Here is a 15,341-nt window from a genome sequence, read left to right as displayed (position 1 = left end):
CGGGCAGGAGCTCAGCCTCGCAGACCCGGCCGGGGTGCCCCGGACCGCGGGGGCTTCTCGGAGCCACCGCCCCTGAGGCGGAGGCAACGACGGACCTGCCGCGACTCGTGGCCGCCGTGGTTCTGAGCTGGGCCTCCAGGTTCCGCTCGGGGCCTTGAGCCAGGCCTGGTGGCTCAGGAGGTACCAGGATGTGAGGACGGCGCCCCCCTGGGGCGGGGCGTGCGGGGCGCCGGGGAAGCAGGGGAAGCAGGAGCCCAGGCGGGGTTTGCGCCTGGCGCGGCGCCCCACCGCGCTGGGCCTCCAGGCGGGGTCCGGGGTCCATCCTTGACCTGACGGCACAATGTCGGAGGTCCCACGGGGGGGTCCGCCAAGGCCAAGGCTGTGACGCTGCCGTCCCGGGGGCGGTGCCACTGCGCGACGGCCCCCCCTTCACGCGAGGCGCCCCGGGGGTGGGGCGCCCCGACCCTGGGCCCTGCTGGCCTTCGTCCCCACCGCTGCCTCCCCTGAGAGCCTCTGTGCCCAGGTCCCACTCCGAAGCCAGGGCCCCTTGCCCCACGGAGGCGGGGAGGGGCGGGGAAGCACCGTCCCCACCCGGCCGAGGTGACGTCTCCGCTGGGCGGGCCTCTGGGTCTTTGGCGTGCGGCCGCGGGAATCGGCCCAGCCGCAGCCTGGCAGTGCCCGAGCGGGCAGGCCCGGACCTGCCCACAGCCATCGGGGAAGGGAGGGCAATCTGTCACGTTGTTCCCAGGTGGGCGGGCACCGGTGGAGGCTTGCGGCTTGCCCCGGGGCCACCACGTGCTGGGCTCCATGGTCGCTGGAGTAAAAAGCAGGAGCCCTGAGGGCCACCACGGGAGCCGGGCAGGGCGGGGTGAATGGAGGTCCAAGGACTACGGAGGGGCTGGGTGGGGACGGCCCAGGACGGGAGCTTAGAAAGCGCTGGCCACAAACCGACACTCCCGCGGGCTCAGAGAGCTCAAGGGCCCCGCCGAGGTCACAGGGCACAGCTGAAGGGCAGGGAGGACCAGGGGCCTTCTCAGCGCTGGACGTTACCTCGTTACCTCCGCCGTGTCTGCCCCCGAAGCCACCAAGACCTCAGCACGCGGTCCGCAAGGGCTTGAGGGGCTGGCCAGCACTCCCTTGCACACCGGGCTGAGCGTCCAGCCCCGGGGCGGGCCACCGGCTAAGCCAGACGGGGAGGCCTGGGGAGGGAGTAGAGCAGGCCGCTGGGCACGCGGGCCTCACCCGGCCCCCGGGCCGGCCCTTTCCCGGTGCGCAGGGCTTGGTGGGGGCGGACGCTGGCTGGCGTGGGCGAGGTCTGCGACGGGCTCTTGGCCATCCCGGGCCGTTTGGCAGCCCCCCCGTCGCCCAGAGATGGACAAAGCTTGACTAACATCACACAGCGAGCGGACGGCAAGAGCCGTGACTGTGGCAGCGTCCGTGATGAGCAGGAACAGCCCAGCGCACGCCCACCAGCGACGGACAGACGCCGTGGCAGGGCCACCGGCGGCCGCGCTCGGCCTCGGGCAGGAGGGAAGATGTGCCCGGCCCGGCCGCCCGCGGCCAGGACCACGTGCCCTGCGTCCCCAGCGGCGAGAGTCCGGGACGGGCAGAGCTGCAGAGAGCGGAGGCCGACCGGGGTCACCAGGGCTGGGGGCGGGGGCGTGACCGCCAGGGGCGCGGGGTCTCCTCGGGGTGAAGAGAACGTTCTGGAACTGGACAGAGGTCGTAGTTGCAGCAACGCTGTGACCGTGCTAAGTGTCACCGAGCTGGTCACTCAGCAGCGTTAATTTTACGTTACGTGAATTTAACCTCAATAAAAAACTAATAATGTTTTAATTAGAAACAGGGGTAGCATGGGGGAGAGCAGGGCGGCGGATCCTGCACGCGGCGCGCTCCCCCGGCCGGCCGCCAGACCTCCGGACGCACGGTCCGTCTCCCGGGGCCCCCGGGCGCCCTCGGCAGCCCCCGCTGTCAACGCCGGGGCCACCTCTCGCCCCTCGTCCCTCTGGCTGAGGAGCTGGGTCTCCTGCTGCCGCATTCTCACGTGCTCCAGGCCCTGCACCCCCCTCCCACGGGAACAGCCCAGAGGCAGGAAGCGACAGCCCGAGTGGGGGGCACGACCGGTGTGTCCGCCCCTCATAGCCCGCTTCGCCCCCGGCCACCGGCCCCTGCGGCCCTGGCTCGGGGACAGACCCGTACGGGCCTCTCCGGAAGCCGCGGGGTGGAGCAGAGCAGGGGTGGGCGGACGAGGTGGCTCGGCCACCCCGCAACTAAGTGACACCGAGCCTTGGGGCCCTGGCGAGGGCGGAGAGGAAGCAGCAGGCCAGGGCCACCCAACTCCGGCACTTCCGCCCGCGCGATCGTCGTCCAAGCCCAGGACTCCTGGGCCCCCGCTCCCCGTCACCCCTCACTGCGCCCACCCGGCCTCGTCGTGCCGCAGACGAGTCATCTCCCTGAGTCTCCCAACGGCTTCTGCTCGTGCTTCAGATGAAGCCCAGGTGACACTGCGGTCACCGGCCCCCAACCTCAGTCCCCACGGGGCTCCTATGGCCCCACGACAAACCGCTGCGTCTTGGCTGGGGACACCGTGTCGCGGGCCCCAAAGGCCCCTTCGCGGTAGCTGGGTCTCGGCTCAGAGGCCACCGAGAGAGGCTGTCCCCACACCCGGCCTGAACCTCTCCTCACTTTCTAGTAACTCCTGTCGGTGCACGTCACGCTTCGCCTTTGTCTGCGCGGTGAGAGCTGCCGCCCTGAGACTCTCGGGCAAGAGACAGAGAGACAGACGGGGACAGAGAGACAGACGGGGCACTGCAGAGGGAGGCGGAGCTGCACGGGGCCCAGCAGGGGATCCGTCCGGGTCAGGACGCGGGCCCCCGAGCCCACCCCAGACCCGCCAGCCCGAGGCGTCCGCAGCAGCCCCTGGCTTCGGCCGTCCACCGCCTCACTGGGGGGCTCGCGCTCCCGTCCCTCATCGTTCCAGTGAGGGCAGGGACACCTGGCCGCCTCGCTCAGAGGACACCGTGGGACTTGAGCCAGGAAGCCACACGGCATCCCAAGAAAACTCTGAAGAGCTGGTTGCACCAGACCCGGGTCCTCCTAAGGGCACCAGAGACGGGCGCCACGGACCCAGGCCCCACGGGCGTCGGGCCGGAAGGAGCTCGGGGGCTGAGAAGGAGGAAGTGACGATGTTTGGTCAGAGGTCGGGGCGCCCTGACTGGACCCTCTAGAACGCCACGCCCACGAGCCTCTGTCCCGTGTGGCAGGGACGGCAGGGTGAGCCCCCCCCCCATTCATGGGCCCAGTTTCTATGGTTTCCTGTCCTCAACTGTTGTCCAAAACGGTTAGACGCGGCCGTGCAAACACGACCAGCGAGTTGGGTCGCGCGGTTCCGAGCAGTGACCAGACGACCGTGCGCCCCGCCCCGCCCGCGGGTCCTGAGGCGTCTCCGCCCCCTCCGCGCTCCCTGCCCTTTAGTCCCGGAGGAGCCGGCTCAGGTCGGCCACCGCGGTGTCCCAGGGCTGGCGGCCGCGTCACCCCCGTCGCCCTTGCTCAGGGCGCAGGGCCGGTGACGCCAGCGACCGGAGGTGGCAGAGAGATGCCACCACGCACTTCCTGTGAGCGGAAAGGAGAAGGTTCTCACTCCCCGAAGGAAAAGACGCCTGAGCCCGTTCTGCCGTCGCGCCTCACGCTGCAGAAGTTCCGGCCACAGGGCGTGACCCGAGCGAGTGGGGGGGGGGAGGCACCGAAGTCACGGGGACGCGGAGGGAGGACGTGTCCGAGTGACGGCCGCGTGTGTCCCAGGAAGCACGAGCCCCTGTGGTGAGGGCCTCAGCAAGGGACACCCGGGACAGGGACCGGAGCCCGGGGCCCGTCACAGCGGAGTGTCCCAGCTCCGCCGCCGGGCGCCGCCGTCACCGTCCCGCAGGGCCAGCCTGCCACCTCCCCCTCGTCTCAGGCTTGCAGGCTCAGGACAGAACCGACCGGGGCGGGTACCGCCCGCGGGGCCAGGCGTCCCGGGGGCCCTGGACCGAGTGCCCCGCGGAGACGGGACGACTGTGGGAGGCTCGTGGGTGTGAGAAGCGTGGGGCTCTGGGGAGCCGGACTGTCGCGGAATCACCCCGCCCGCTGTCCCCAGGGCCCTGCGGGCTGGGGCCTCCCACCCGCTTCACCTCAGGGAATTTCCGGCAACTATTTGTGACCCAGGGAGAGTCCCCAGCCAGCAGCCCGAGGGTCCCCTGCCCGCAGGGCCCCGGGGCCCACAGAGCTCAGGCAGGGCCAGGGTGTGAGGGGTGAGGGGGTGTGGGGGCTGCGCGGCCAGTGGGGGGCCTGAGCTCCCTGGGAAGGAGGCGCGCCCCAGGGATTTCTCGGGGTGACTCACGGCTTCTCTTTCCACCGAGGTCATTTTCCATGTCCCCCGCCCTGTCCCCACGCACCCCAGCTGGGGGCTGCCCCGTGCTCGCCATGGTCCACCACCTCCGCCCACCCAGTCCTTGTCCTGGGCCAGGCCAGGGCCCAGCCTCTCCAGGAAGCCACCGTCCTCCCTGATCCGAATCACGAGGCCCCCGCTCTGCGCCCACTGCTGACACCCCTCCAGCTACGCTGCTCGCAGGGCAGAACCACGGGGACCCCATCCCCCGGTCTCCTCCACTGGCCCTGCCCAGGGCTCCAAGAGGCACCCCACCCCCTGCCGCCTGCTCTGCGCATCCCCCCAACCTCAGTGGGAGAGGCTCCTACTGCCCAGTGCCCCGCAGAACCCCGAGGCAGGCGGTGGGCACCGGGTGGACGTGGCGGGGGACACGCCTTCCCCCGGCTTTGGGGAGCAGCTCTGCCCAGTTCCACAGAGAGGAGCCCCAGAGAGCTCCACCCCACCCCCAGCCCGCAGCGGTCCGTCTCGGTCGCTCCGCGTTGCGCGGTCACTGGGCTGGTGGCCCCCTTCCCACTGGTCGCTTTACTTTTATTTCAGCCAAACTAGATGGACTGGAACCTGAGGTGGCAGGTAGACCTGGACCGCGGCAGGTGGGCATCCTGGGCCCTCCCGGGCCCCTTCCGGTCCCCCACGCCCAGGCTCAGGGGGCTGCAGAAGCCCCACTCCTGGGTAGAGGGGTCTGGCGGCCCAGCCTGGCCCGCTGGGGCCCTCGGCACTGAGAGGCCTTTCCTGCCCCGGCTGCCCCCAAAACAGGGGTGGCCCTTGCCCTTGGGGTGGGTGCTGGGCCAGGGTCCCAGCTGGACCTCTCCCCAGGGAGCTCGGGCAGTAAGTACTGCTCTTCGTCTGCCCGGCCTGAGCTCACTAGGGCCACATGGCCAGAGCAGCGCTGGCTTGGGGGTCAGGCTGGGGTTGGGGGGTCAGGCCAGGCGCGGGGGTCAGGCCGGGGTTGGGGGTCAGGCCGGGCTGCGCGCTGGCCCCCCTGCGGGGCCTGGTGAGGAGGCCAGACTGAGGCCCCCCGGCACCCCGAGGTGGCACAGCTCGCCCCACTCCCGGCTGCAGGGGACACGACGGGCTGGCAGTGAGGGACAAATCTAGCCTCCCCGCCCCGAGGCAGGGCGCCGTGTGGAGCAGAGAAGCAGCCGGAGGTGCTCGGTTAGGCCGCCCCATCGCTCCTGGCCCGGGCCGTGGGGGGCAGAGCGAGCGGCCCCAGGAGCCCCGCCCCGGCGCGGCCTCTGCTTCTCCTCCCGCCTGCCGGCCTCCGCCCAGGTGCAGCCGCTGTCAGGCGAGTGGCCCCTCCCGCACCTGGGCCCCGACTTTCTGTTTCGCTGTGCCTGCCGGCTTAGCACCCACGTGAGCTTCGCGCCCTTCTAGAAGGAAAGTGGCTGAAGACACCTCCAGGGGCCATCGCATCCCTGACTGCGGTCACCTCTCGGTCACCTCCTCACCTGCCCCCCTTCCCTCTCGCCGCCGTGAGAGGGCACGCACACACGGGCACACTCGCAGAGCACTCACGCACGCCCTGGCCTCCTCCCAGAGGACCCCCCACACCAGCGTCGCCCCTGAAGTGTGGCCCCAGGCGTCCAGCTGCATAACCAGGACAGCGGTGGCCGGTGGCCACGCACAGAGCGGGCTCCTGCGGCGGGAGTCGGCGGCACCCCACGGGCACCGGGCAACACCGGGGGCCGCCTCGGGAGCCTGGTGGGGGTGAGGGCGCTGGGACGGCCGCCCCGGGGTGGCCCTCGAGGCTGAAGGGTGGCGGCCCCAGCTAGGCAAGCCCCTGGGGCTGCCGGCCTGGGCCTTGCTCCGTCTCTCCTGGGCAGGAAGTGGAAGGGTCCCCGGTGGGTCCAGGGGCCGGGAGACATGGCGCCAGGGCCACTTCTGTCCCCAGCCCGGCCACGCGGCAGCCGCCCGTCCTCCTCGCCCAGGCCTCCCACGCCGGCCCGGCCACCAGCGTGCCTGTCCGTCACCCCTGACCCGGGCACCCTGTCTGGCCCCAGGTGAGAGGCAGTGGGGAGGGAGTTCTACACTCTGGGGGTGCAGCAACAAGACCCCCAGCTCAAGCCCGAAAGAGGAGGGCCCGGCCGAGCCCAAGCCTACCTTGGCCAAGTCTGGGCCGGGAGGGTCGGTGCCGGGGGGAGGTGGCCAGGAGGCCTGCTGGTTTGTGGCTGGGCAGGCAGCAGTGGCAGCAGCGTCCTGGTCACCTAGGTGATGACATTGGAGCCGTGTGGCCTGCCGGAGCCTCAGGGCAGGCTGGGGCGGGGCATGGCCACGAGCCCTGGGGCTGGTGGCCAGCCCTGCTCCTTGCCCCTGAGGCCATGCCCTCCGCATGGGCCGCCCTGGCCACAAGGACCTGAGCTGGGGTCGGGGCAGCTGGGATCTGAGCGGCGGTCCCCGACCCGTCCCCGACCCGTCCCCAACCCGCGCCCCGCTTTCTCTCTGCTCCTCACTGTAGAAATTTCCAAGTACACAGAATTCGACAGCAGGTTGCAAGGAATCTGTCTCTTGCCCCAGCTTCGGGATGTCTGAGGCCTCATCATTTCACCTGCCGAATGGCTGCTGACAAACAGGACCCGTCTTCTTCAGTGTGGGGGTCCGACTGGAAATGGCTGGCATTCAACGGTTTTTGTCCTACCAGCGCACGTGTGCGCACACGCACACACATGTGCACATGCACACGCACACACGTGCACATGCATGCACACACATGTGCACACACACATGGCCGCATGCAGACATGTGCACACACGTACATGCACACACGCACATGCACACGTGCACATGCACACATGCACACATGCACACACACGCATGCACACACACGGGCACACACGCTCCCGGGGGACGCTGGCGGGTGCCTGGCGCCTCCGCCTCTGCTCCCCGGGGGAGCCGGGGGTGGCCAGCGTCTGTGCCCTCGTTGCCTGGGGAAGTGGCTTTCACTCAGTGGTTGGTCCGGGCGGAAGCGTCAGGACACAGCCACGGGCTGCGTGTCCCGCGGCCCCTGGGGTGCGTGTGTGGGGTGCAGACACGTCTGTGCAGGGGCCCGTGTCCGTGTGTGGTCCGTGTATGCACTCATCGGCACGGGGCTGCACGCGGGGGGGACGAGTGGCTCTGGAAGGGGCCTTTGCTGAAGGGACCCTCTTAGTCCCCTGGGCTCCTGGGGACTGACCCCGGACACGCTCCGCCGCACCCCCTCCCGTGGAGGCCTGAGCTCGGGGAGGTCTGGGAGGGTGGGGCACAGCCCCAAACACCTGGGGTTGACCTAACCCTGCCGTCCCTCAGCACCGACACCGACATCCTCGTCGGACACGAGGAAGGGTGGGTGGCCCTGAGTGGTGATCACAGCTGTACCTCTGGCCAAAGAGCCACTGACATACAGGGACAAGGGCCAGCACCCTGGGTGGGCCGGCGAGGGAGGCCGACGGGAATGTTCGCACCCCGACTCCCCTGCGAGCCCCGGGGAGGAGGCTGGTCCCAGGCCCCTCGTCCTGGGCCGGGACTGGGCGTGAGATGGGAGGTCCAGGCGTGACCTCCGGGGCCCGAGTGTTGTGACCGGGTTGGAGCTGAGGACGGCTCTGCAGACTCACGTTGGCCGAGGCCCCTTGCGCTGCCGGCACGAGTGACCGCGCAGGGAGCGGCTTCGTCCTCCCCAGCCCTCGGGCCAGGAGCCCAGGAGTCTTCCGGGACCGAAGGTGTGGCATCGGCTGGCCAGCCTCCTCGAGGCCCCGGGGCCGTGCCTGCTCCGGCCTTCCCAGCGCCTCGACGCTGCCCGCGCTCCTCCCGAGGCCCCGTCCCCGTCTTTAGGGGGGGGTCCCCCACCCTCTGCTCCTGCGTCGTCACCTCCCCTGGCTCGGACCCCGCGGCCTCCCCACCACGAGCCCCTCAGCAAAGTGCCGAACACCGGGGGCCCCAGACGCCGCACGTCGCAGGTGAGAAACTGAGGCACAGAGACGCTGAGCGACGTCCCCCACGTCACGCAGCCAGCGAGCGGCTCCGCGGGGACCAGACGCCGGCCCCAGACCCGCCCTGGGCGGCGTGCATCCTGAGCCTCTGTCCGCGCTCCTGACGACGCCGGGGGCTGCCTCACGCCTCCCGAGCCCTGTCGGGCCGCGGGCTGGCCACCCGAGGCATGTCCGCCGGCACGTCCGGCAGCCCTGCTCCCTCGCTGCTTCCGAAGGCCGGAGGGCGGGGCCGAGGGAGGCCCCGCGGGGCCCCGCTGCTCCTGACGGCCCTGCCATCCTAGGTCCAAGCACAGCCCCTCCTGCCTGGTGGTCAAGGCCCGTTCCCACCCCTGGCCCTGACCAAAGGATGGCCCCGGGGACGGCTTGCGCTGGGGCCCTCGGCAGGGAGTTCGTGCACTGGGGGGCCCCAGCGTGGCCTTCGCATGCTCGCCGGCTGGTCGGCCCCTGCCTCCCGCCCGCACTGCCCGGCCCTGAGCACCGGACTCCCGGCTGAGGCTGGCATCACCGTGTGCCAGGTGATGGCTGTCCGGCCCCCGGGACGGGGCCTGGTAAACGCAGGTGCGCAAGCAAGTGATCAGCAATACGTGAACGAATCGAGTCCTAAGTGGAAAGCCGCTGAGCTCAGCTCCTTCGTCCGAGTTTTGAAATCCAAAAAGCTCAGGAAACAAAAAATTTCTCCTCGCTCAAGGCTCTTCGTGGGCCCTGTGGCCCGCTCAGCGTAAATGTCTGTGTGCGTGGCTGCAGACATGTGGGCGACCTGGCGTGGGGGCGTCTATCGGGCCCCTGGGGGTGTTATTAAGTATAGGACTCAGGAACTATGTTATTTTTCTAAAATATATATGTGCTTTTCATCTGAATTCTGAACCACCGGGGGTGCAGCGGGGCAGGAGGAGCCATGGGGGGCCCAGGTCAGTTTGGACCACGAGGCGGGGCGGGGCACGTCCAGTGCGACAGGCCCCTTCGACACGTGGTCAGCCCGAGACCCGGCTGCGAGACGCCCGGGCGGCGCCCCTGGGACCACGTGTGCCCACGTGTGTGCCGCGCCGCGCGCCCTCCAGGGGCAGGTGTTGCCCCTCGCCCGAGGCCGCGAGGCTGTGAGCGGCCACGCGGGGACGGGGCAGACCTGGAGCGCGTGGCCGCCCGCCTCGGTGGCCGGCTCACCACGACTCCCGTCACTTGCCGCCGCCGTGGGTCGCTGTCAATGGCATGTCATCGAGGGGCACCGATCCCGGAAGGTACCAGAAGACAGAGCAGAGCAGACGTCACCCCCGCCCGCCGGTCCCCAGACTCGGGTTCCGCTCCCCAGGGGCCTCTCTGTCACGGCTTCTGGTCCGAGCGGACATGGACGAAACGGGAGGGTTTTCACGACAGCGCGGGAGAGGTCGGGGGTCGGCAGCGTTGGGGCCTGTGGCTCGCTCGCCACGGCCCCGGGGGCAGAAGGTCCCAGCGCTCCGACGGAGTGGTCGCCGACGGGCTCCACACGGCCACGCGCATCCCGCCTGTCTCGTCCCGACGTGGTTCGCACACACTGCCAGGGGAGCCTCTTCCAAAGCTCACACGGACCGGACGGAGATCAGGCCGTGCTCTGGGAATTACACTGACCCCAACCTTCCACTCGTCTGTTTTGCTATTTTTACTCGGGATTCATTATTTTCTTATTAATCCAATTAGCGTCTCGTCGGCCGATACCTCGTTTTTTAATTTGCAGCTTCACGCTGAAGCTCGGGGAGGCGTTCACAGCTCCGTTTCTCCTCCCTCATTACTGCCAAATAATTAGCCAGGGAGCGCCCCCGATCAAAAATTAAGGGCCGGGAGCAAGTCGGAGCACGCCTTGCGCGAAAGGGAAAAAAAACGATGTGAGACTCCTAATTGGGGTTTGTTGGTTGTCGCGGACGCGGGAAGCAGAGTATGGAAGGTGGGGGCTCGGCACTGAAGGTGGGGGCTCAGCGCTGGGGGTGGGGGGGCAGCACTGAGGGTGGGGCTCACCTCCCTAGCGCCCAGGCGTCCTCGACTCACATCCTGTCGGCCGGCGCCTTCCTTACTCTGCCATCCGGGGAGCCCTGCCGAACCTGCCTCGGGACTGACGGTGGCGTGGCAGAGAGGGTCCGTGACGGGCGGCCCCGGGAAGTGTCCTGCCAGGGACGCCCGGTCCCCGCTGTGGGCCCGGGGCATCGGGGGGGCTGCTGCAGAAGCCAGACCCCTCCCTGCAGCCACCGCCCGGACGTCAGTGCACAGGAGGGGAGGGCAGGGAGTCTGGCAGAGGGCACCACTCGGGGGAGCCCCGAGGCGCAAAGGAGAGCCCCAGGGCCTTCTCGCCTGTGTCAGCCCAACGGAGGGAACATGGCCCAGGAAATCAGGTGTGGGGGGGGGGAAGGCGGGAGGGGACAACTCGCCTGCTCACTTTGAAGGGCACAGTGTGACACAGGCGTCCCTCGCCCAGGAGAAGCCACCTGTTCAATTAGCCAGAGGCTTCCGCAGATACCTGCCCCCTGGGGCCTGGCACCTTGGAGCAGCAGGTGAGCAAATAGCACCCCTCCCCGCCCTCTGCACAGCCCCCTTTCCCTCCCCCCGCTCCCCCACGCTGGCACTGGGTGGGGGCATCGGGAACAGGTCCTTCCCGCTCACAGCCCTCCTGACCAGGGTCGCAGAAAAAGCCTCCAAGGCTGCACCGGGCACCCTGCCCCATGAGGCCCGGCCTCCTGGCTGGAGGGAGGTGGGGTGCGCAATGCCCAGGCCCTCCGTGCCTGCCCGGTGAGAGACGGGGCGAGACCGGCCTTCCCTGGGCACCTCACGTCTGCCCGGGGGTGGCCGCAGGGGCTCCCGAGGACCACTCACAGGAGGGAAGGGCTGGGGTGGCCCCGGAGCGCCGGCAGGGGCTCCTAAGCTGCAGGCAGGTGGCGGCCCGCGCCCCTCCCCCTCCCCTGCAGAGGAGGGGCCGAGGGACCTGCCCCAGGCCATGGCGGAGTCAGGATGGGGACCAGCGCTCTGCCCGGGGAGCAGGCTTGGGCGGCCTGGCCGGCACCTGCAGGTCATCCACACCTTCTGAAGTGCTGCCCGTTGGTGGGGGGGAGGGGCGAACCCCCAGACACACCATCTACAAGCAAGGCCGTCAGAGGAGGCGCGGCGAAGCTGCGGTCACGTTACTCCTCGGCCCGCACCCACCACGGCTGGGAAGACGGGAGTGACGGCCCGGAGGCTCAGGCTGCCTCCTTCCTGGCCGGGCCTGGGGACACCTGACTCGTGTCCAGCCACTGGCCGCCCGAAGTGCCTGCCCCGCAGCCTGAGGCCTGCCCGGCCCGTCCCCATCTCCTCTCTCCGTCCCCTCCTGCCGCCCGGCTGTCCTGCTGTCTCGGGCGCCTCCAGCCCAGGCCGATGCCCCACCCAGCTCCACAGCCACTCGGCTTGTGGTCATTTGTAGCGGCAGCCCCAGGAGAGTATCGGCTCCTGTGATATTGGAACAGCAAACTTGTGACGTGCCCACGCACGCGCGTCTCTGCAGCGGCGAGGCCTCGTAGCAGGCCCCGTAGCTCATCGTTTCAACTGGGCAACGCTCTGAAAAGGCACGTTAAGCCTCCTGCAGCAGCTGCCACACTCAGCGAGAACCGGCGACTCCAGCCGGGAAGTCACCGGAACTTCGAACACAGTGTAGTTTGTCGCCTGCACTCGTAACCAGAGTAAATACTGAGACTACCTTCGAAGTTCAGAAATGGATGCCATCTCCCCCGGTTCCAGGGCATGGCACCCCTGAAATCCCGACCGCAGCCTACGTGGTCTCGAAGGGCCGCGGCACATGCACGCCCTGGTACCGGGGACCTGGGGACCGTCCATGTTTACACCAGGGCAAGTCTGGGCTGCATCCCGCACTCCGCGGCCCTGTCTCCATGGGCAAGCGGCACGAGCCGTCACAGCCTCGGCCCCTCCTCTGTAAGTGGGGACACTCACAGCACCTGCTTCAGGGGGCTGTCGTGACAATTATAGGAGAAGAATGTGAGCTACTCGCCTAAGTAGCAGCCCGGGGCGACCGCCGACCCAATGGCGGCTGTCACAGACGTGTTCAACACGCAATTGTTTGGCCGAGTATTTTTTTCCTCTTTGGGTCTCTGATTTGGGGGAGCATGTCCTGGGAAAGATAGCACCCCTGGTGAGTGAAAGTCTGCTCTACAAAGGAAGCCTGCCAGAGAGTGGACAGGGAGGGGGGCCCGACGGGAGGATTATGGCCACTGGGCACATGCCTCGCCGGGCGTCGGCGTAAGCTGTCCGAAACCTGAACCCCGTGGGCAGGGGGAGCGTTCCTATAAGCCAGGTTGGTTTTCCTCTGTATCACACACAAAGGAAGGACTTCCCAGGCGTCCTGTATAAAATCTACTTAAGAAGGCAAACTTAAAAAAAAAATTATAATAAGATGCGTGTTTCGGTCACACAGAAGTTACAGGTGTGTTTTCTGTGCTTGTTAAAGAAATCTGGGCAGAACGCGGAGGCGCTTGGCAGGGTGAATTATCACGCCGTGTGCCGGGCGTAGAATCTGTCACAGTGAGGAGACGGTCATGATCCAGGTGCGAGCGCTGGCAGGGTGACGAGGGAGATGGCGTTTTTTGACCACTCACCTCGGTTCCTTTCTCCTTTTTTGCCGTATGAAGCAAAATCCTCAGAAAGCGACATATTTTAAAATGCTGACTCTGCACTCCCACGGAAATGCCCAAACTGGAAAATAGAGGCGCGCCCTCCCCTTTCCCAAGGGGCTGGCGGGCAGCATCACACTCGCGGGGAGCATGCCTGGCGTTTCGCAGGCTCAGGTGCATCGTGTATGTCAGAGCTTTATGGAAGCATCTGGGCGACAGATTCCCCTTGAATTTGGTGAGCGGAAATTGCCTCCCATCAAAACGGACGTGCAGGTGGGACATCGCCCCGCCAATGGAATGATTCCTCCGGGTGTGGGCCCCTCGGGCTGGATGCCATCCTTGGCCGCAGGAGGGACCTCCGCCAGGTCCTGGGGTGTTTGTCACTCTCCCCAAGTCCTCGGTCCCTCCTTTTCATCTCTATTTCAGCTGTGTTGTTTGCATGTGTTCAGTGGTATAAATCCGTTCTTGGATGTGGGCGGGGCGCACTCTATAAATAAGCGCGAAACCGAGGCGTCCTCCCTGCAGCACCCCTGGCAAAGCCATCGCACCCCCCGAGCCTCGGCCAGATTCCTGCCTCGCGGCCAGCTGCTCCGACGTCCCTGGGGGAACCTACTTCCCACCAGGGAACTGCATCCCACGCCCTCTCCAGGAGCACCCAGGACCAACTGCCAGCACTTTGGGGCCCACCGGGCGGGAGCCAGGCATTGTTCTGAGCACTTTAGGGACAGCGTCTTGTGCTGCTCTCCAGACCCCCCGGAGCAGGGACTGTCATTATCCCTTAGAGATGTGAGAGCTGAGGCTGCGAGTGGCTATGGAGCTCGCACATAGGTCCACGCCTCTGGAGCGAGGTGATCTGAACCCCGGCATTGTGGCTTCCACACCTGCCCGATTCACCGCTGCCCTAGACTGGCTTTTCCGTGCGGCCACACTTCAGAATCTGTGCACATCTACCCCGGTCCCCAGGGCCTTCACCAGAAGGGCCACAGACATTGCTGAGCATCCGCGGTCACTCCGCCTGTGCCCGCGGCCAGGCTGACCTCTCCCCTTCCTCTCTCAGCCCCCGACCGACGGACAAGCAGGCGAACCTCACGGCTTCTGGTGCCAGACGCTTCACCTTATTTTTTTTTTAATTGCACACATGCGTATGTGGCAAACTTTCAAACGCTCTGTCTTTTGGTTCTCGATGCAACGCTTCTTTATCTTTTATTGAACAAATCAACAGATGGGCGGCTGCGAACATCGAAGGGGCAATGCCTGTGTTTAGGTTTACAGAGCTCCCCTCTCCCCAGAGCTGGTTGCTGAGGCGAAACACACAGACGGCAACAACAGCAGCGAACCGAACCAAAGCAAACCGGACCTTTGTGCTAACGGTGCGCCGATGTGCAGGCATTTCATAAGCAGACCACAGTACACTTGGACCAAACAGCCTCTGGGCAGACATTCCCCCCCCCCACATTGTTTTCCCTGCCTCTCACTGGTTGACAATGGTCTACCTGTCACCCATCTATTTATGTAGACGTGGGCACACTTAGTGCACATCCCCTTAGGGACCAGACAAAAATACAGGCTGAGTAAGGAGGTAATAATAGCTCCCTTCCCGTTTAAAAGCTAAGAGGACAGAGGCTGCCCGGCCAGGCGGCCCCCTTCTTTCTCCACCTGGAACAGGCTCAGAGGCCGGGCACCCCAGGCCAGCTCAGAGCCCCTGAAAGGTGCCCCTCAGGAATCCAGCTCCTTAGTAACGGCGCGGTGGGTCCAGCTGAGCCAGGCGCCTAGTCCTCCTGGCCCCGGGGAGCACCTGACGCTCTCTCAGCCGAGGCCGGCGCCAAGCTAACGCCTCTGCATCAGGACAGCCCAGGAGGGCGAGGCAGATTGAGCAGCGCCCAGCAGGGAGGAGCTTGTCAGCGACAGGCAGGCTCCCGGCTTCCACCGCCCTTGAACACCACCGACGGACAGACAGCGCCTCTCCCCGGATTGCATCCCATACTGCCCCAGAAGCCGGGTGACGAGGGGTTAGCAGGAGGAAGGCCCTCGGGGAAGCGGCCTCGCTTGGGGCAGCTCCCAGCAACCCCTGCTGCTCCCTGCCCCTGCGCCCGGGATCAGGAGCCGGTCTAACTCTGGGGAGACCCCATGTCACCCTCTCTCCCAGCTTGTGCTCGGTGGCCTCTCCGCCGACTCCCAGCTCCTGAGCCGCGAGCTGAAGCACCTGCCACCCCACGCTCCAGCCCCCGCAGGTGGAGCTGACCCGCGCCCAGGACCCCCGCCTACCTGGTGCCGTCGGAGCCTCGGACATCGATGCCCGCGCTGGCCCGGCACTGGCCCCGGCTTCGCCGCGAAACC

The 15,341-nt window shown here is 67.4% G+C and overlaps 1 protein-coding gene across 1 annotated transcript in view; it reads right to left on the bottom strand.

Annotated features, from left to right (window-relative positions):
- TP73 (tumor protein p73) overlaps positions 1–6,590 on the bottom strand; it is a 43,826-nt gene extending 37,236 nt beyond the window's left edge. The window contains exon 1 of the mRNA XM_036227942.1: positions 6,524–6,590. The gene's annotated coding sequence lies outside the window, so the exon portion shown is untranslated. The remainder of the gene's footprint in view (positions 1–6,523) is intronic.
- Positions 6,591–15,341: the final 8,751 nt, after the last annotated feature.

The sequence above is a fragment of the Rousettus aegyptiacus genome, unplaced genomic scaffold, assembly GCF_014176215.1.
Source record: "Rousettus aegyptiacus isolate mRouAeg1 unplaced genomic scaffold, mRouAeg1.p scaffold_m13_p_1, whole genome shotgun sequence".
NCBI lineage: Eukaryota > Metazoa > Chordata > Mammalia > Chiroptera > Pteropodidae > Rousettus > Rousettus aegyptiacus.
The sequence above is the reverse complement of the archived record's forward strand: the minus strand, read 5'-3'. Positions and strand labels throughout refer to the sequence as shown.